Source organism: Canis lupus, chromosome 14 (assembly GCF_011100685.1).
Source record: "Canis lupus familiaris isolate Mischka breed German Shepherd chromosome 14, alternate assembly UU_Cfam_GSD_1.0, whole genome shotgun sequence".
NCBI classification, from domain to species: Eukaryota; Metazoa; Chordata; class Mammalia; order Carnivora; family Canidae; genus Canis; species Canis lupus.
In genome coordinates, this window is record NC_049235.1 from 7,056,123 (window position 1) to 7,076,945 (window position 20,823).

General features: G+C 39.5%; 1 protein-coding gene across 4 annotated transcripts in view; it reads right to left on the reverse strand.

Moving 5' to 3' along the window:
- The window catches only part of NRF1 (nuclear respiratory factor 1), a 135,937-nt gene extending 116,084 nt beyond the window's left edge, over positions 1-19,853 (reverse strand). For 2 of the 4 annotated variants that reach the window (XM_038556539.1, XM_038556540.1), the window contains exon 1: positions 19,706-19,840. The gene's annotated coding sequence lies outside the window, so the exon portion shown is untranslated. Of the gene's footprint in view, positions 1-19,705 lie in introns of all 4 variants that reach the window. The other 2 variants (XM_038556538.1, XM_038556541.1) reach the window with 2 other exon arrangements.
- Positions 19,854-20,823: the final 970 nt, after the last annotated feature.

Sequence of the window (20,823 nt, forward strand, 5' to 3'; positions counted from 1 at the left end):
AATCAGCATCTTGCACATAGCTCAAAATTAAATCTGTCCAATTTAATATATAAATTATTTTATATATAACCTCATTTTACATTTCTTACAACCCTATCTGAAAGCAAACTTTTTAGTCAGTTTAAAAACAGTACTTAGGCTTTTTAAAGATATTGTAAAAATAAGATTAATTCCTGACTGGTATTTTTCATCTTGGTGATTTAAAATGGATTCTAACCAGGACATGACACCTACCACAACACCACAGTAGTGGCTCACATAGTAACACAGCCCTTATACTAGCTACACCCACTCACATTGCTACATAGCTATAATGACCAAAGTTTAGGTAATGGTTATCCTACCCAAGCTTTCCCCTAGTATCCATTGTAATTTGAAGCAGTGGCCTTCAAGGACAAAAGGTAAATTCGTAAGATGTTTGAAGATACTCCTTAAAGTAGATCCAGTAACTTTGAACTTGAAACAAAAAAAGGGAATGAGGGGATCCCTGGGTGGCTCAGTGGTTTAGCGCCTGCCTTTGGCCCAGGGCACGATCCTGGAATCCGGGGATCGAGTCTCACGTCAGGCTCCCGGCATGGAGCCTGCTTCTCCCTCCTCCTGTGTCTCTGCCTCTCTCTCTCTCTCTCTCTCTACCATAAATAAATGAATAAATCTTTTTTTAAAAAAGCGAATGATTTTGATAGTTAGAAATGCCTTAGCTTATTTTACAATCTCTACTTGTGATAGGAATAAAAGCTTTTAAAAAGTAAGGGGTGGGGACAGGGAATGACCTACATGGTTTAGAACTAGTAATGTTCCTCCCCATTTCCACCTTCAATTTCACTGCCCATTCCTACAGTCTAGCCCTAAACCAGAAACAGATTGTAACAAACAAAATCACCAGAAAACAAAAGGAGTACTATTTAGCAAACTTTGAAAGTATGGAAATGTAGCTAGATGGAATGAGGTTTCCACACTAAAAGGATATATCATGCCATTTTACCACCTGATTCCTTGCCCAAAAAAGTGGGGGTAGGAGAAACAAGTCTATATAATCACACTAAGGTATTCAGGGTCCCTTAAAGGGAAACAACTCAATTAAAACTACCTGACTTTGGAGTTTATATGAACACAGGACATTTATTCACTATTCTTCATTAAAAATGATTTGTTTTTAACACTCATTTTCTGTGACCCTTTTTGAAAAGACATTGCAGGATCAAGCAGTGACCTATTGAAATTTAAATGAGATGTTTGCTTTTCAGATCAAATCCATCTGACTTGAGGATCCTCTCTTAGACCACTACAAATCTAAGGACCCAAAAACTACAGGACTCATTAACAGATGCCTAACAAGGAGCGCCTGGGTTGCTCTGTGGGTTGGGCATCTGCCTTTGGCTCAGGTCATTATCCCAGGGACCTGGGATCAAGCCCTACATGGGGCTCCCTGCTCATCGGGGAGTCTGCTTCTTCCTCTCCCTTGGCCCCTCCACCCCACTCATGTACACACTCTCTCTCAAATAAAGAAAATCTTAAAAAAAAAAAAAAATAGATGCCTAACAAGGCTGGAATTGTTGGCTGCATGGGTAATTGTATGTATGTTCCTTTTCCTGTGCATTTCTGAAACCAGTTAATTCCAATGTTAATATCACCTTGTATTTAGTTATTTCATAATTTGCATTTACCTAATATATTATCCATACTTCATCTGACCAACCTATCCTCAACAATGGTCTGCGGAAAGCTGCCTAATCAAGACTGCCTACATTATTTTACTCACCAAGTTTTGTCCTGTTTAAATGTCATCATACCACATTCACTAAAAATATTTTCTTTAAAATATTTTATTTATTTGAGAGAAAGAGATCACGAACAGGGGGGAAGGACAGAGGGAGAAGTAGACTCTCTGCTGAGCAGGGAGCCCATTATGGGACTCATTCCCAGAATGCTGGGATCATAACCTGACCCGAAGGCAGACGCTTAACCAACTGAGCCACCCAGGTGCCCTAAATATTCTTTAAGCACCTTTTCTGTGTGAAATCCTGGACCAGAAACTCTGACCTCTGATGATTAGTTTAACCCTCAAATAGCTTACAGCAGCAGTTCTCAAAGTGAACTGTGGAACCCTGGGACCCCTGAGACTTTTTCAAGGGATCCATGAAATCAAATCTATTTTGGTAATAACTGTGATACAGTGATTTATAAGAAATAAACTGTAAATAATGCTGTGATAAACAGAGGGGTGCATGTATCTCCTTGAATTAGTGTTTCTGTATTTTTTTAGTAAATGCCCAGTGTGGGATTACTGGATGATAGAGTAGTTCTAGTCTTAACTTTTTGAGGAACCACGTGTATTTTGATCTCCATTCACAGTTCCTGGCTCACAGTTCCTAAAACGTTTGGAATTCCTTGTGATAAGGTCAACTAAAGTTCTTTTGTTATGCTAATGAAGGTGGCTTTGGGATCAAGCAAAAGGACTGGAACTGGTTGCCAGGAGGACCAACCACCCGTTTAGAAGGTTGGAACTTTCAGCCCCACCCCCCACCTCCAGGGAGGGGAGAGAGGCTGAAGGTTGAATCAACCAATGGTAAATGACTTAGTCAATCATGACTATGTAATGAAGCCTCCATAAAAACCTAAGAGTGGGTCCAGGGAGTTTCTAGGTTGGTGAACAAGTGGAAATGCTGGGAGAGTGGTGCACCTGCAGAGGGCATGGAAACCCCATGCCCTTTCCCCCTACCTTGCCCAATCTCTTCACCTGGCTGTTCATTTCCTTTATCATATACTTTAATAAATTGGTAAAATTAAGTGTTTCCCTCAATTCCTCAAGCCAATCTAGCAAATTAATCAAACCTGAGAAGGAAGTCATGGGACCTCTGATTTACGGCCAGTTAGTTAGAAGTACAGGCAAAAACCTGGACTTGCTATTAGCATTTTGAGTTGGAGGAAGTCAATGGAACCTCCAATCTATAGCCGGTGGGTCAGAAGTACAAGTAACAGCCAGAGACTTGTGACTGGTGTCTGAAGTAGGTAGTCAGAGGCAGTCTCGGAGGACTGAACCGTGGAATCTGATGCTATCTCTGGGGAGATAGTGTTAAAATGGAGTTGAGTTCTCGGACACCCTAATGGTGCCCAAAATTGTGTGGGAAACCACCTCTCTCCCCCAATCACACACACATTAGAATTGGCCTCAGCATGATTTAGTTAACAGAGACATTTACCCTTTTCGCTGTGTTATATTTGCACTTATGTCCAAAAGCAGTGGTATGGTAAAATTACTGGCACCTTAGCACAATATGATCTTCATCTTCATGTGCGGACAGTAAGAGTCAATTTTATTTTATTTTATTTTTTTTTAAGAGTCAATTTTACTGAAGAATATGTTGATGACAGTAAAAGATATATTTGATTAAAATTTCAAACCCCTGAGTTCTTGTCTTTTTACTATTATGTATAACCAAATGGAAAGTACTCATAAAGCACTTCTGCACTCAGAAACGTGCCGTTTCGAAAAGTACATGCATCATGCTTTGAGTTGCAAACTCAATTAGCTACTTTTCCCCAAAAAATACCATTTTTGCTTCAAAGAATAGCTAACAAACTATATGGTTATTCAGACCTGTACAAAGGAGATATTTTTCCAAAAACCAACAAAGTGAGCCCATCACTCCAAGGAAAATAACTGACAGTATTTGTTGCCAGTGATAAAATCTGATATTTCAAGTGGTCATCAGAATCCCGGAAAACTTGTATCTGCCACAGCGAGCTTGAAAGCCTTTTCTGATGAGATCAATGGTAGTGTTGATGAATGTGATTTTTCTGTCAACATTTGGAAAAGCTGTATAACTCAGTAAGTTGGTAGCTTCCAAACGACCAATGTATGATGTTACAAAATCATGGATGGATTAAAAGAGTCATTCAAAGTTTATAATAAGCCAACAGATTTCAATGAAACAAAGTACAATTATGGTTTCAGAACATACACTGCAACTCACCTTTAAGAAATTAATACTGCTGAGTTTTGGGGTAGTATCAAAGAATATCCACAATTATCTGAAAAGACTCTTTTTAAAAAGATTTTATTGATTCATTTGAGAGAGAGAAAGAGAACAAGCAGGAGTAGGGGAGGCAGAGGGAGAGGGAGAAGTAGGTACCCACTAAGCAGGGAGCCAAATGCAGGGCCCCATTCCCAGGACCCTTGATCATGACCTGAGCTGAAGGCAGACGCTTGACTGAACCACCCAGACACCCCTGAAAAGGCTTGTAAAAATGTTCTTCCCTCTTCCAAGTACATATTTGGTATGAGATCAGATCTTTTCCCACATACTTTAACCAAAGGTACATACTCAGCAGATTGAGTGCAAAAACAGATAGGAGAATCCAATTGTCTTCTAACAAGCCACACATTAGAAGGATTTGCAAAAACTGTAGAACAATATCCCTCATTATACTGTTTTACTGTAAAACAATATCCCTCATTATACTGTTTTTTGTTTTGGAAAATAGTTTTTTTTTTATAAACATATTTTACCTATTTTAACATGTAGTGGTGTACTATTGTTATATTTAAATTCACATTTTAAAATTTTCTGTTTTAATTTCTAATACAGTAAATATCAAAACGTTTAACCTACATAAACAAAAGCTCTGGAGTCCTCAGTAATTTTTAAAGGTAGAAAAGCGTCCTGAGACCAAAGATTAAGAACCACTGGCATACAGTATAATAGGAGAAAAAAAAAGAAAACACTAATAATACCCAAGGTAGAAAATGTAATAGCCCTTCTATTCTCAGACATCCCAGCTCTTCCTAAACTAAACCTATGCTACCTACCAGGCTCTTGAAATAATTTATTTGGCCCTGCTTTCTATATAATCAAAGTGACTAAGTCTTTAAGTAGGCATAAAAAGGGCTTAAGCAATACCAAGGTAATATATTAAACCAATTTGAATTGATAGGTTTTTCTTTACTAATTTTCTAAATAAATGGCCTGAATTAAATTGGTTTTATTTCCTTGGTATAAACTTAGCCTATAAAGAGAAGTTTTTCACAAAGGACTATATAATATACAACTCTTTTGGAAAGGCATCCCACACAATCAAATTAGTAATAGAAAGCTATGAAATTTGGTTCCCTGCCTCTCAACAATAGGGCAAAAACCCCTAGAAATCCTACACTGATGCTGAAATTCAGGACACAAAAGAAGTCACTCCAAAAAGGGAGTAGGGGGAAGCACTTTCTGGAGAATCATATGCACATAAGCAATCACTGGTGTTTTTTTTTGTTTGTTTGTTTGGTGTTTTTTAATCACTGGTGTTTTTAAAAAGGGGATATACAAATATACTTTTTGCTTAGCCTACCTTGAAGGATACACATAAAACGGGTAGTGGTGGTGATTTCTGGAGAGGCAGACTGGGAGAGAAACTCACTTTTCGCTGTATTCCTTTTATAGTTTGGTCTTTTAACCATATGTATATATTTATGCAAAAATATGTATTTTTAAAACACCATTTCTACATCACCCATTTCTTTAGTCTTCTATCTCAAAGGTAAACTTCAAATAACACTAGAAGATATATAGATCATTAAACGCATTAATTTGTTAAATAAACAGTGGGCACACATTTCATATACCTGACAGAAGTATCAAAAGCAACCTATCCATCAACCAAGAAGTGATCAGCCACTGATTACCTGAAAGAGTACTGGAATACCTGATTATAGAAGGAGTATCTCATGATGCCATCCATCTGCCCAGCATTGATGTAGTTGCTACTTCAATGGCAACTTTTTTCTTTTTTATATTCACCACAGCATTTGCTTTAAGAAATATTCTCTGGATAGCACCAAAGTAGGTAGGTTTAAAGATTCCTTTAAACCATGCAGCAGGGACGTGTGGATGGCTGAGCGGTTGAGCATCTGCCTTTGGCTCAGGGTGTGATATTGGATTCCAGGGATCGAGTCCCGCATTGGGCTCCCTGCAAGGAGTCTGCTTCTCCCTCTGTCTGTGTCTCTGCCTCTCTCTTTGGGTCTCTCATGAATAAATAAATAAAATCTTAAATAAATAAATAAACCATGCATCAACATTAAAGTCCAAATTTAGCTCCTACTATGCACTAGGCACTGTGACTTGATAGTGCAACACTTGTAACACACAATGTAACATGTGACAATGTGCACTTGGATCTAAAACCTAACTACAGATTTAATAGTTTATAGGTTTAATAGTTTAATAGTTTAATGAAAAAGACTTGGGGGTTTTAATCAATTCCAAGTTTAACAACCCAATCTCATGATTTAGCTACAATACATATAATTCAAATCTGGGCTGTATCATAGTGGCTACACAGTGTCCAGAATACAGAAATACCTACTATAGTATGTACTTATCAGGGCCATCTCACAACTCATGCTGGATATTAGGCCAGTGATCTGGAGTATCTGGGTACATAAGATCTAGAGACCCTGAAAAAGTGTCATAGGGTCAGGATAGTTTGGTATGTGGAAGGCAACATTTAATGAGTTACTATCATGTGTGAAGCACTTCACATGAATTTTTCTTAATATCTTCACATATCAGTGATACAAACATTATTATCCCTCTTTTAAGACTTTATTTATTCATGAGAGACAGAGAGAGAGAGAGAGAGAGAGAGAGGCAGAGCCATAGGCAGAGAGAGAAGCAGGCTCCATGCAGGGAGCCCACTGTGGGACTCAATCCTGAGAATCCAGGATCACACCCTGAGCTGACGGCAGACGCTTAACCTCTGAACCACCCAGGTGTCCCTATTATCCCTGTTTTAAGATTAAGGAGATTCAGACTCAGGAAGGGCAAGTAACGTGCTCAAATTTGCATGCAACTTTGCATTATCAGGATTTTAAGCCCAGAGCCCCTGTAATAGGTTGAATGGTGGCTCCCCCAAAAATATGTCCACATCCTAATTCCTGGAATTTGTGTTACCTTATGTTGAAAAAAAGGTCTTTCAGATATAAACCAAACTAAGGATCCTGAGATAAGGAGATCATTCTGGATTATCCAGGTCAGTCCAAAATCCAATGACAAGTGTCCTTTAAGAGTAAAGCCAACAGAGATTATACAAAGAGTAGGAGACAATGTGGTCATACAGGCAGAGACTGGAGTGATACAGCACCAAGTCAAGGAACGACAGAGGCACCAAAAGGAGGAAGTGGTAAAGAACAGATTGTTCCCTAGAGCCTCCAAAGGGACTGTGGCCCTACAAACCATCTTATTCCTGACTTTTGGGCTCTAGAACTATGGGAGAATAAACTTATGTTGTTTTAAGGCACTTACTTTATGGTATCCGTAGGAAACAGCCCAACTCTTTCCAGCATATCCTATTACCTTTCTAAGAAGGCTGAAGGTCCCCAGGGACATTTAAACTAAAAGACAACTCAGAGGACTTTACAAAGAAATTATTAAATATACTTGATTTTAGAAGTCCTAGAGAACAGAAGACAGACCAGTAAGTAAAATTTGCAGAGAGAAAATTCCATTGAAATTCAGCTTTCTAGCCATCCAAATGTCTTAAAGATTAAACAGACTTTGGGTAAGTAGTAAATTTCCCATCACTGGATGTGTTCAAGGAGAGACTGATAATCTTGTAACTTTGGGCATCAAGGGTAATTTAGAGGACTTAGAATCTGGTCCCACCCTGTGTTCCTGAAAATTATAAATCATTAGACAGCACCACAAAGCCTGGTAATAAGGTAAAATATTACAAATGAATTTTGCAAGATTTTTACAATCATTCAAATAAATACTGAGTGCTTGTTATATGTCAGACATAGTGGTTGATAATGAATACTATGATCTAGTATCATGAAGCTTTACAATCTGATGAGAAAGACATGTATCAAGTAATATTAAAAAACAAATGTAAAATGACATGTAGATACATATGATAAAGTACAAAAATGAGGGAGACGTGATAAGATTTCCTGAGGAAATTATGCTTAAGCAGAGACCTAAATTAAAATTTGTATGATTTTACTAGAAAGAGAAGAGAGGGAAAAGCTTTCCAGGAAGAAGGAACACCAATAGGAAAGACTTTATGGTTAGGGGAACATGACTGATAAAAGATGAGTCCAAAAGTTAGATACCACATTAAAGAATTTGTCTTCACTCTACATTCAATGGGGAACACAACCAGAGCAGTGCATTTAGAAAAGACCAATTCATTCTGGAGGCACTGAGGAGGATGGGCCAGGCAGAGTAGACGCAGGTGGACCAGGTAGAGGTTATTCCAACAGTCCAAGAAAGAAATGATAGCAACTCAGACAGAAGTGGTAATGGTGAAATGAAGAGAACAAATTGAGTTTAGAAAGTTAAATAAACAAGATCTGATGACACTGGAAGACTAAAGTTTCTGTTCTGAAAAACCAGATGAAACAGTGGTATTATTCACTGAGATAAGCAAGAGTTGAACAGGAGCAACTTTGATAAGGGAATTTCTTTTGGAGATGTAAGTGCATCTGAGACATCCAAGAAAGGCCAATTAAGCCACTGGATATAGGGTTCCGAAACTGCTGGTAGGCTTGATTTGAGTATGCATATTTACATAGAACAACTGCACTAACTTTTATCATTAAGGGAAACCAGCCATCATTACAAAGTAATCATTATTCTTAAAAGATAATTTCAAAATCACGCTAATCTAAAAGACAAGAATCACTATTGTACTAAAAGCCCTAAATTAATACTAAACAGAGATTTGGGGCACCTGGCTGGCTCAGTCAGAAGAGTATGGAACTCTTAATCCAAGAATCATGAGTTTAAATGCCATGTTTGGTGTAGAGATTATTTAAATAAATGAATAAATTTTTTTAAAAACTTAAAAATACTAAACAAAGATTACCTATTCAAAGGGTATTGTATATACACGACGCTGGCTACAAGATGGATTATCTTCAAATAATCTACTATTCTCACATGTTTCAGATACAAAAAATTAAAACAAGAGGCAGCAAGTTCTTTATTCCCGAATTCTCTACCTCTTGCTATATCTGCAGATATTGACTTAAGCATTTTAACTGTCAAGTACAAAGTTTTTCTCCTGGAAAAGATACTAATCTTCAAAGTAAAAGGGAAGAGAATAAACAGACATTTTTCTTCCAACACACACCTCCACAAGCTTTATATTATACTTGCTTGAAAAATGACTAGATTGCTTTGGATATTTGTTGCTGCAACTTAGGAACTATTCACCCTAGATTTGCTTTCCATCTTGTATAAAAAACAAAAATAAACCAACTACCAGAGGGATTAAAGACAAAACTAAAGAAGGCAGGAAAATTGGGTTTTATTACTAACTCTCAAGAGAATCAATAAATACAATAAATTGTATAAATTAAGGAAGTTAACTTTGAGAAAGATCTGGTTATTTTTACATAAAGTTAGAATTCTATATACCATATACTTCACTGAGAGTACACAGCATTTTATATTTGTATATATAAATATCTATATTATATGTATACAAAATCTTTTGAAGTCCCCATAGATAATGTTTAAAAAAAAAAAAAAACAGGGACTTTTAACACTTTTGTATTATACTATTGCTGCTACTAATATCTAATTTGCTCTCAATAAGAATATAACAATTCAGAAGGTCCCAGGGTAAAATAAAAGAGCCAATAAATATATTGAGATAAATTTGTTCACTTCAGAAACTACCCTGTATATAGAAATCTTAGCTCAGAAAGTATGAGGGCAGAGTTGAGAAAAAATGAGTTATTATGTGAGTGAAATTGAGGTTAACTCAGGATTTAGCTTTCATTCTTCACTGAGTAAGCTTTCATGGGCCAGCCCTTTTGCCCTTACCTCAGCAAAAAACACACAGAGCACAAAACAGCAAGCATTTTCTGAGCAAATTGGTACTTGGGGAGAAACCTTTAAATATCTTTTATATTTCATTAAAACAAATGGATTTACAACTGCCCCATTAAGAATATTGCAGGGCAAAATAAGTGGATGAATTAAATATCCTTAGACATTTTTGGTTCAAAACAATATGCACAGTATTATTGCATTTACCATATACAGTGTACATATGCATGCATATACATATATACTTAGAAAAATATTTAGAACTATATATACTAAAATATTATTACCTTTGTATAGTAGAATCATGAACATTTTAAATTTCCTTCTTTTTGCTTTTCTATGATGAACATGCCGTTTTAAGAAAATACCATATTTATTAACATATCATAATACAGACTCAGAATCAACTTTAGAAGAAATTTTTATTTAGAAAAAACTTTGGATACCATTTATGTCCTCCTCACTTTTCAAGTGGAACCAAAGGACCAGTGAGGATAAATGACTTGCATGCCCAAAATCTGATAGTGACTCTTTAGGTTCATAATTATATTATCTATATTTATGGAGGTTGGGGAAAATGAAAACCACCTACATGCTCATAAACCAAAGACAACAATCACTGACTTTGGAGGGTTTTTTTGTTTTCATTCTAAGATTTCTCACTAAGAAAAAAATAGCTTATTTTCAATGTAGAAAAATTTTCAAAATATAGAACCAAAAATTAAGGAAAAGACAAAATCTTAACATTCACTCACATAACTGTTGATACCAAAATTATTTCTTCTTTAGACTTAGTACCTGCAGCCAATTTGGGGGCAAGAGACTAGTTCTAGGATAGTATTTTTTTTTAAAAAGATTTATTTATTTATTTATTCATTCATTCATTCATTCATTCATGATAGACAGAGAGAGAGAGAGAGAGAGAGGCAGAGACACAGGAGGAGGGAGAAGCAGGCTCCATGCCGGGAGCCCAACGTGGGACTCGATCCCGGGACTCCAGGATCGCGCCCTGGGCCAAAGGCAGGCCCTAAACCGCTGAGCCACCCAGGGATCCCCAAGGATAGTGTTTTTATTTTTTATTTTTTATTTTTTATTTTTTATTTTTTTTTTATTTTTTATTTTTTTTAGGATACTGTTTTTAAATAGCAAACCTTGATTGGCTCTTTAATTTGTCGGTTATTTTTATATAGAAGATCAATTACTAAAAATTTCATAATTGTTTAATAAGACAAAGTATCAAAAAAAAACACAAAAAACAAAGGAAAAGATAAAATATTCCAGTTCTATTTAAGAATCTTCTTTATAGATTAATGAATGTAAAGATAACCCACAAACACAGCTAACTATAAGTTCTATAATACAAATTTTCTGTTTAAGATTACTCAATATATTAATTCATTGCTTCTTTTTTCAAGATTTATTTTGAGAGAGAGAGAGAGTATGCACACACAAGCATGGGAGGGAGGGGCAAAGAAGGAAGGAGAGAGAATCTGAAGCCGACTTCCCATTGAGCCGGACAAGGGACTGCACAACACTGAGATCATGCATGACCTGAGCCAAAATCAAAAGTCAGATGCTTAACTGACTGAGCCATCTACACACCTCCATTCATTGTTTTCCTGTACTTACCAATACTTTTATAGGGTAGTCCATAAAACATTGCTGGCATTAATTATAGGAAAAACATAAATTATGAACACATATTTATAAAAACAAGCTAATCAAACTCAAAAGTTACTGAACCATCAACTCTATTAGCAAGATATTTTAAAAATCTATTTCATATTTATCTTGTCCTTTTAAAATTTCTACCTTCTATACGCTTTATAATACACACAAATGTATTACTATACTAGCATAAGAACATCATTTACAAATAAATGCGATTCAGAATGTGTGCTCAAAATTTTACTTGTATGGGTGACAATCAAAAACTGGAGATCACTGCCCCAGAACCTAGGGCCTAGCTAACAAAACTGTCTCCTAATCTAATTTCAAAGATCCAAAAATCAGAAGAAGTGGGACTCTGGGTGGCTCAGTGATTGAGCCTTCAGCTCAGGGAGTGATCCCTGGTCCAGGGATCAAGTCCTGCATCAGGCTCCCTGTGGGGACCTTGCTTTTCCTTCTGCCAAAGTCTCTGCCTCCCTCCCTCTCTGTCTCTTATGAATAAATAAATCTTAAAAAAAAAAAAAAGAAAAAAAAGAAGAAGAAGAAAGTAAAAATGACCAATTATCTAAATCTTAAGAATGAAATTATTTTGGGATAAATAAGTTCTAATATGGATTAAAAATTTGCTTAAATTTCTAGATTTTATTGGTAACAAGAAATTTTGAGCACTAGCCATTTGTTATATTAGCATTAAATCATCACAGATCTCAAAGTATTCCATTACCGTTATACTTCAGAAAGGCCCTATAAAATAGGCCAATAGTATTTTCGTTTCATGGTCAGAAAAATTAAGCAGGGCAGCCCGGGTGGCTCAGCGGTGCCTTTAGCCCAGGGCATGATCCTGGAGACCCGGGATCGAGTCCCACGTCGGGCTCCCTGCATGGAGCCTGCTTCTCCCTCTGCCTGTGTCTCTGCCTCGCTCTCTCTCTCTTTCTGTCTCTAATGAATAAATAAATAAAATCTTAAAAAAAAAAAGAAAAATTAAGAAAGAATGTCTTGCCCCAAATGACAAGAATTGAAACACTTGTGCGTTTTAGTAAATTTCTAAAGCATAAACAACTCCCCACTTCAACATTTTTTTTACTGCAATCCATGAACCACTTTGCTTTCTTTCAAAACTCATTCTCTTTAAAACAATAGTAATTTGCTCACAAGGCCTACTGCATATAGTGCATGAATAGATAAGTCATTTACTAGTGCGAATCCTGAAGTATTAAAAAAAAATTTTTTTAACATGAAAAACAAGGAATCCTGAAGACTTGGCAAGATTCTGGAATTGGTTAAACTTTGCTTTGGCATTCCTTCTGCCTTCCTTCTGGTGCTCCTAGTCCTAATCCTAGAGGTGCCTCAGATCTTCCCAAAGTTCTTTATCTGAGACATCCACTCAAAATTTCTTCCCCTTGGTCTGTCCCAATCGATGAAGTTTACGGATTTCAGTCAACCAACACAATCAGTATTTGACTTAATTAACAATAACGAAAAGGCCTTTGATTTTTCTGTGTCAAGAATGCTTTGAGGGGCGCCTGGGTGGGTCAGTGGTTGAACATCTGCCTTTGGCTCAGGGCATGATCCTGGAGTCCTGGGATTGAGTCCCACATCAGGCTCCCTGCATGGAGCCTGCTTCTCCTCTCTCTGCCTATGTCTCTGCCTTTCTCTCTGTGTCTCTCATGAATAAATAAATAAAATCTTTAAAAAAAAAAAAAAAAGAATGCTTTGAGAATCTCAGAAAAGTTATGGTCACTCTCCCCAGAAAAACTGCACAGGCACACATAAAAAATTTTTCAGATGATTTCAAGAGATCAGGGTTACATGGCCAAAATATATCCATGAGCCCCATAATTATAAAACCCGGGTTAAAAACTCCTGCACTTAATGTTTAAAAATTATAAAACCTTAAAACTCTTCAAGAGGGTTTTGCATTTTGACTATAAATTCAAACTTACTATACTATATACTCAAACCTAGAAAATCTAATTATTAGAATTAAAGTCTCCCAAAGTTTTTATGCTGTAATTGTCATAAGGGGAAGAACAGGACCTATTTCTAAGCATGGGTCATCTATTAAGTTTGGTTTTACAGACCTTATCCCTATATTCAATAATGCTCTAGAAATCTATTATGTTTACACTATCATGATTCCTGTCAAGACAATACACACACACTACACACAGAGAGAAAATTCCTATCTCTTAATTGCCAAATCCAGTTTTTTTTTTTTTAAGATTTTATTTATTTATTCATGAGAGACACGAGAGAGGCAGACACATAGAGGGAGAAACAGGCTCCCTCTGGGGAGCCTGATGTGGGACTCGATCCCGGACCCGAGGATCACACCGAGCCAAAGTTGAGCCACCCAGGCATCCAAGCCACCCAGGGGTCCCCAAATCCAGTTTTCATGCCAATGAGCTCCCCATAGTAGTTCATGTTGCTAAATTCCTTGTTAAAATTCCCTTAACCCCTATCCTTAGCTTCTTCAAACCCATACCATTTATCTTATCTCTTTAAGCCATTCTTTTTCAACTTCCCTCAAAGACCCTCTTCTTCCACTTGACCTTCAGGTGTAGATGCTTGGCAAGAACACAAAACTTTTATTTTTAATTTTTTTAATTTTTATTTATTCATGATAGTCACACATACAGAGAGAGAGAGGCAGAGACACAGGCAGAGGGAGAAGCAGGCTCCATGCACCAGGAGCCCGACGTGGGATTAGATCCCGGGTCTCCAGGATGGTGCCCTGGGCCAAAGGCAGGCGCTAAACCGCTGCGCCACCCAGGGTTCCCGAATACAAAACTTTTAATTGATCCCCACTTCTCCTTCTACTCCAGCCCAAATCTATCAATAGGGAGCTATCTGACATATCTTGATTCCCACATCTAGACTCATGCTCTATTACCTTCTTTCTCAATTTCTGTTCTTCCAATACATTCCCTATCTTAATTAAAGGTATCATCATTCATTCATTAATGAACTATAATCTTTGAACTCCCCCATGTTCTTCCCAATCAGGTCACAATCTTATCATTTTCCACTACTCCTCAAGTACAGTAAAATCTACTTCCTATTTCTCCAACTATCAATACCTTTCCTCTAATCTCTTCTCCATCAGGTGAAACAGCTACTCACTTTTCCAAGTCCTACTTAAAGATCTCCTACACAGTCTTCGCTAAACTCATTTATTCTCCCATCACTCACCCCTCCCTCTATAATTCCACACCAATCGTTATTTTACTTCTCAACAAGCTATTTTGTAGTTAGTTGAGCCCTTATCTTTCTCCCCTACTAGACAAGGTCTGTGGTTAGTTGTTACTGTAGCACTAACACATGCCTGAATATAGTATGTCTCTAATCAATGCCTGGTGAATGAATGGCAAAACTCCAAAGAGAGGACATAGTTATTTCTCAATGAAAAGTATGCCTTATTCCATTTGAATATAAAATGAGAATTAAGTTCCCTAGTCCCTCACTCCCCATTTCTAGTCCACTGCTTAGTTTTAAGCAATGTTTCATAGGGACATTTCCTCACTTCCTCTTGTTCTTTGTAGGTTTAGCTGCCAGCCTAACCACATTAGCATTCAGGAGGAGCAACAAAATAGACTCTCCAAATTCTAAAAAAGCGAAGATTTGACAATTACCAATCGTAAAATACAAGTTCCTTTTTAAAAAGTATAAATGTTTATGCATACAAACTTCATTCTTCATGATTCTGAAAAAGGCTTGGTATAGTTTATCCAAAAGACACCATTTAAGAGTTATTAAGAAAATGTCCATTTAAACTTTGTCAGACAAAATTTTCACATTTACAACCATAGAAATCAGCATGTACGAATTAATCTAAGTACTATGCCTGTATACTAAATACTCTATAAATAGTAGTCTGAATCACCAGATGACCCACACAGAAGTAGCTCTTTTAGCTTCTTTTAAAAATACATGCCCAAAGGGGACCTGGGTGGCTCAGTCTGTTAAAGCCTCTGACTCCTCGCTCAGGTCATGGTCTCAGGGTGGTGAGATCGAGCCCCATGTCAGGCTCTGCACACAGCACAGAGTCTGCTTGGGATTCTCTCTCCCCTCCATCTCCCCCTCCCTGGATCGCTCCTTCTCTCACAAATAAGTCAATCTTTAAAAAAAAAAAAAAAAGCATGCCCAAAATTCCAGTGAGCAACCCAAGCCATAAAACTGTATTCCTTTATCAGAATCACTCATTCCCCTTTTCTCCCTGACAACTTCCCCAAAACACACACACACAAACACACACACATATCCCTCCTTTAACAGACCTGGTTTCATCAAGAAATTCTCTGATAGTGCAAGAACAGTTTGATAAGGCAGGCTACAAGGTCTGGGATTCTAGAAGAGATCCCATATGGTACAATTATCTTCTAAGAGACTGCTTTTGGTGACAGAATACAGATTTGCCTCAAGGGTCACAAATGTGGTAGGCCTGCCTTATTCACCTCCTAGTTTTTGTCTTTCAAAAATATATTAAAAGCTCTCTTTAAAGTTGTATTTCTGACTTTTCTTCAGTTCATGTAATAAATGTTCCTATTTTAGGCACATAGACATGGTGACAATGCAAAAAACAACAACAAAAGAAGACCATATGATGAAATGTGTTTGAAGCTTTGATAACTAAACTGCATTGAGTGGGGTCACAAATTTATTAGCCTAATTCTGAACTGCACTTCAGAAAAAATATATCTTCAAGGCATATATAATCCACTTATTTTTCTTGAGCAAAAATTCATTTTCCAAATTTTGTCCACATTACATTGAAATAACTTTAGACAAAGCATTCTTGTTGCGCCAAGATTAAAAGTTTCCAATAACTCAATGTGGCTGTAATCTTCTGGAAGCACCTGAAATTTATTTGTTTCACCTTCTTTTACTATTTCTTTTCCAGCCCATTCACTTTAGGAGAATATTGATGGACAGAAGTTCTAACTGAAAAGCCCAGAAAGTGGGTAATCCATCCCCTAGCTAATAAGAAAGGAACTATGGATACATAATGCACAAAATTAACATGTATCCAGAGCCTTAAAAAAAAAAAAAAAAGAAAAGGCAAACAATGATTGGACTTCGTCTAAATAAAATGTTTCTAAAATAAGCTTAACAATAGGTTTCTTTTTCATTGCTATTTTACTAGACATTTATGGAAAATTACATTTGGGTAAACTCAGGCTGAAAACACTAGCTTTAGCTCTCAAGGAAAACATAAAGAACAGAGAGAAAACTTTCTAATGCCCCCCCCCTTTTTTTAAAGACTGGCATTTATTTTTAAGACTGATTTTCCAACTACATATACATATATATGTGTGTATATATATATATATATATATACACACACACACTATATATATAGTATGTATATATACACACACACACACACACCCAAACACACATATAATTATATAATTAATAAGCATCACACACAGTCACTCACACACATATTTAAATTCAAATATCACATTTCCTGGGCTAATTACAATCCCAGAGAGAGTGCACTGAAATTCCTGAGGTTAGAGCAGACACTTCTGAGACTCAACAACCCAGAGTTCCCGCTTTACACTCCAATTCTCCCATTTTTCACAGTGGCACGAAGTGGATGAACAAGACCACTGCAGCACAAAGCACTGGGATTGCCTAAAGAGATCTGACAGAAGCTGAACATATGCAAGAACTTCCTGTTCTCCATAGGACTGGAGGGAGGGTGTGCTTCTAAAGGCCCTTCCAAAAACCAAGTCAATGTCTTTTCAAATACTTATGAAAAAATTTTTAATTTGAAAAATTACTGTTCATCATTATTCCCCAACATTTACTGAATGCATTATTTATAAGAAGTATAAAAAATTTAATTCCAGACCCCCAAGGAGCTTAAATTTCCCTTAAAACAGTCACTCATTTGTGATTATTTCACATAAAATACTTCTTGAAAACAACCCAGGGGGCTGCTTGAACTCACAGTATACAATGCAAATTCAGGTATTTAAATCACCAGGAGTTTGTCTTCAGCTCCCTAACAAAATTAGAGATGGAAGTATATTTGTGATTTAATAAAAAGAAACCGACAATTTTGGGTTCCATTGGAATACACATGAATTGGGAGAGGAACCTGAAATCCTTTCTTCTTTAATCCCTTCTAGATCTGGATAAGTGCTCTCATTATCTCCTGCTTTTAGAGTTATTTCCTAAATCCAAGAGCTAAATTTCCTTAAAATCGCCTAAGAAATCTACTTCTATGAAAACTCTTGGCCTGAAGATGATTGGGGGGGTGGGGGTGCTGAGAATATGATCACTAACTACTAAGCAAAAAGTCATTTTCTCTCATACATTGAGTCTGAGATGGGGGGAGGGAAACAGCAGATAGGATGAAATCAAAGGACTTTAAGTAAGGATGTGCCAAAAAATAGTAAGTAGTACTTCTTGTCTTATTTTTTGTCTTTGTCATGGACCTAGTCGAAAGTCACATCTAACTCCTGTCAGAAGAAGAAAAAAAAAGTCCTTTGACACAAACAGTTCTGCACACAATTTAGGAACCCCAGAATATATACATTACATGTGTTAATTGTATGTTTCCTCTCCTGCTCATAGAATAAGGAAATTACACTCGTGCAGATTCTAGTCATATTTTCACTACCTTATGAGATAATACATCAAGAACATTCAAACACAAATCTGGATACTACTACTGAATTTTTAAAACAAAACAAAAACTCGGGGTCTCCAAGGCCCTCCTCCCACCTTTCCTTGAGTAAAGAACAACCCAAGAACTTACTGTTCAATGCCAAAGTAAAGCATTCTTGTTTAAAAGGCTGGACATGAAATAAGAAAAGGATCACTGTGGGCACAGAGGATGCCCTGGGAAAAAAGGTGAGATGCGCGAACCCATTCTCCTGAGCTCTGTCCAAGCTGACAGGTTCACTCACACTGCCTTCACCTTAACAGTTTTTCAAAAACATTGTCTCTACACACTTAAGAAAATGTGAATTTTACTCTCACCACAAAAAGAATTAAGCATAACTGACACCAGCTCTAAGTAAGCAATTAATATATTCTAATCTAACGCTTAAGAATGGATGGAGATCAGGCAACAGCTCCTCCAACAGGCTGGAGCATATTATCATTCGAAGCTCTAAAAATATTAAGATTTTCAAACAACTCCAAGTTCTGATGTGCACAGTCAGATGCCCTGTAGAAACTTTGGCACCAGCAGCAACGACCCAACAGGTGAGACAGGCGGTGGACATCACTGCACAGCGAGGTGGACAACATGCAGGGGCAAACCCTTGAGTTCCCCCGAAAGGCTGGGGCTATGAGATAATACCCAAGCACAAGGCCAGTCAGAGCCTTTACAGTAGCAACAGTTCGTTTCCTTCCGAGGGTCGCGCCACTCCCCCTCTCTTCACCCAGGGGACCACCACCCCAGGCACAGGAAGAACCGAGGCCCCTCCACCGGCGGTATCCCAGCTGGGGAAGAAAACACAATGTCGCTCCTTATTTCTGCGTACAAAAGGACTTTGCGCCCTCCCTCGAACTGCCGCCGCTGCTGCCCGGGCCGCCTCCTAACTTGCAAGAAGGTGGGCAACGCGCCATATTCCAGCGTCCCCCGGTCTACCTGGGTAACAAGCCCACGCCACCCCGGCGGGAGGGAAGCTTCGGAGGCCGCCCGAAGAGCTGCCTCCTCTCCCGCAGAAGACAGCGGCTCCCGCGCCCCGGCCCAGCCAGCCGCGCCGCCCGCGGACCAGACCCGGGAAGGGCCGAGGGGGCGAGCGGGGAGCCGCGGCTCCGGTCCCGCGCAGCCCGCCCACCTCCCGCTCCCGGGCCCGGCGCGCTCTCCCGGGCCTCCCGCTCCCGAGCCCGCGGGAAGGCCGGGCCCGGGCCCCGGGTTCTACGGTGGAGAGTAGGCCGCGGCCCCCAGAGCCTCAGGCGGCGGGGGAGGCCGGAACCCTGGGGCTCTCGGGAGGGCAGCGCCTCCCTCCCGAGCCCGCCAGGACGCCTGGGGCCTACTGCGGCCTGCGCATCCTCGGGGTGGCGGTTTGACTGGGCCGGGCCGGGGCCCCCCGCCCGAGGCGGGCCGAATCCGGCAGAGGCCCAGGCCCGGAGCCGGGGGCGGCAGGGTGCAGGCTGCGGGGCGGGCCGGCCGGCCGGCGGGCGGGCGGCGTGTTGCGGCTGCGCCGGGGCTGAAATAGCTGGAGATTGCGCGGTAGGGCACTCACCTCAGAGCGGCTGCGCTACCGTGGGCCTGCGCCGTGGAGACTGCGACCGCGCCGGCTCCTCGCAGCCTCCTGCCACCAGCGGCAATGGCGAGCGCTGCCGCCTCTGCCGCCGCCGCCGCCGCCGAGGAGGGGGAGGGGAGGGAGAGGAGGCACGCACGCGACGCACGGGCTCAGCTTCCCCGCCCGGCGGTCGCCATGATGGGGAGGTCGGCGCTGCCTCGGCGGGGCGGGCCCGGAGGGGCTTCTGGGCGAGGGTCCCTGCCGGCCCGTGCGGTCTCCTGGAGGCCACATTTAGTTTGAAGGGGCTGGATGGGACCGGAACCTCGGAGGCAACTGGATTAGTCAAGTGTGGACTCTCGGGAGAGTGGCGCGGGCAGCCCAAGATGGTTGCTAATCTGGAAATAGTAACATTTCTCGCCCCGCAGCCCCGAGAATTCTAGCACCTCCTGAATGAGCCTCGACAGTCGGGAACGGGCTTCCCCGCGTTTTCCTCAGCCTTGGCAGTCGCGCCTTCACCCTTTCTTTGGAATGACCTTTGTTTCCCAAACCCTAACCAGGTATTTAAAAGCAAAAAAATGTATATTGACTTCTAAAACTTCTGAGCAATATATTAACTTATCTGCTCATTCGTTCGTTTGGCAGACATTTCTAGAGGGCCCTTTTCTGTGCCAGTCTTGTTCTGGGCACGCTGGAGATGCACCTGTTAGAAAGATGAAGTCCTTGCTCCCAAGGAGTTTGTACGTGTGCAGGGAGTCAGAAGCAATAGGACCCCCAAGCAGGTGCCTGAGAACGAAGGAGGAGAAGGTAGCAGAAAATCTAATGTTAGAGGCATAGGACAGGTAGCTTTTGTTCTTGGTTTTTAAAAGCGTGCTTAGGAAACTACATGCATCAGAATCACTAGGGCTGATTACTTAAATTCTGGACCCGAATTGGTGTCTCCACAATCATGGCTTGTTAGCCCAGAAAACTGAATTTTTAACAGCCCCCTACTCACACGTCATCCTGGCAATTCTCATGAACGCCATAATTTTAAGAACCATTGCCTTAGGATGCATGGATAGTGCTACCAAATCATCTCTAATCAAGATACTGCAGAAGACTTCATGGTCTCCCTGCCA